This window comes from Bombyx mandarina, chromosome 12 (genome assembly GCF_030267445.1).
Source record: "Bombyx mandarina strain Sakado chromosome 12, ASM3026744v2".
NCBI lineage: Eukaryota > Metazoa > Arthropoda > Insecta > Lepidoptera > Bombycidae > Bombyx > Bombyx mandarina.
The window spans coordinates 16,178,224-16,179,997 of record NC_143219.1 but is presented as its reverse complement, the minus strand read 5'-3'; positions in this window follow the sequence as shown (position 1 = coordinate 16,179,997).

The window sequence follows — 1,774 nt, the reverse complement described above, 5'->3', positions numbered from 1 at the left end:
TTGGAGACAAACGTGGCCACAATTTTTTTTGCAACACTCCGTGAACGAACAATTTTTGTTGGCTTTAACTCATTTTCGAACACCCAAACTCGTGACTGGTTTTTTGTTTCGGGTTCGTACGCGTAGGTATATCCAGGATTCGTCACCTGATACAATGTTGTATACAGCATTTAAGGATCCTGCGTGGAATCTTTCGAGAGTTCTGACGCACCAAGTAACGCGAGCCGCTTTTTGCTCTTCACAGAGCGAATGCGGTATCCATCGGGAAAACAACTTTTTTACACCTAATTGTTCATGCAAGATTATTTGTATTTGACTCATGCCAATGTCTAAAGTTGCCTGAATTTCGCGGTATGTCACATGTCGATCTTCCTCAATCAGCTTACGTACAGCATCAACGTTTTCTTGGGTGACTGCAGTTTTTGGACGACCTTGACGGGGATCATCACTGAGCTTGACACGTCCACGTTGAAACTCAGCAAATCAGCGATAAATTGTGGTTTTGGATGGGGCTTCATCACCAAATGCAGAAATCATCCGGTCAACACACTGTTTTTGTGTTAAACCATTTCGAAAGTCATAATAAATCATCGCTCTTGAATATTCTCGAGTCAATTCCATTTTCTCAACGACTAAACAAGTTTGACAAAACCTCGTGACAAGACCGAGAATCTTTTTTTAACTAAATAAATGGTATTTGATTTTTAAAACCAAGGAGTTTTCAATTAAAAAGATTTTAATATGACAGGAATAGTGGAAATATTCCATCCCCGATACTTTTAGTGCAGCCTAGTAAGTGAGTAGAAAACGATAAGGTTAAATTGAATTAATCTTGTTGGATTTACATTCGGTAATTTTCATTGCGGTTTTAACTTCGAAAATAAATTACATTTACTTTGTATGTATTAGCTAATTGGAACTAAAAGCTAAAACAAATAATTCCAGACATGCTAGAACAAAAAATGTACTCCGAATACTTTATAAATACTTTACGAATATTTTTGCATTGCATTGAACGAATAACATACAAAAGTTATTAAAAAGCAATTGACCTGTGGGGTCAACGATCTCTGGAGACGCGGGGGACTGCCGCGAACTAGCTACCTTCATGTGGAATTGCAAATTTACGAAAACCACAAATTGTGTTTGGTTTGATATGTTGGTTTGATATGTGTTTGGGTTGTATGATAATGTTTTTCATTTAGATTAGTAGTTGGACAACGAAAGTGGCGAATGAAAGGCGATTGCATGCAGCAGAGATGCAAATGTTGCGATGGATGTGTGGAGTAACGAGAATGGATAGAATACGGAATAAATACGTTAGAGGAAGTCTGAAAGTGGCACCTGTGACAGAGAAGCTGAGGAGTGCACGTTTGGGATGGTATGGACATGTGATGAGACGAAATGAAAATGAGGTTGTTAAGAGAGTGTTAACTATGAATGTGGAAGGATTTAGAGGAAGAGGTAGACCTAAGAAGAAATGGATGGATTGTGTGAAAGACGATATGGGTAGGAGGGGAGTGAGCGAAGAAATGGTATATGATAGAAGAGTATGGAAGGAGAAAACATGTTGCGCCGACCCCAGGTGACTGGGAGAAGGGCAGGATAATGATGACGATGATTTAAATTAGTAGTACAATCCCCTTTTGGTTTTGAAATCATATATTCACTCTCTCTATACGTATATTATGTGACTGGTTTTGAACTTTTAAAAGAATATTTTTTTGTGGAGATCGATCTGTTATAAATGGTTCCCGTATACAATAGTGCTAAG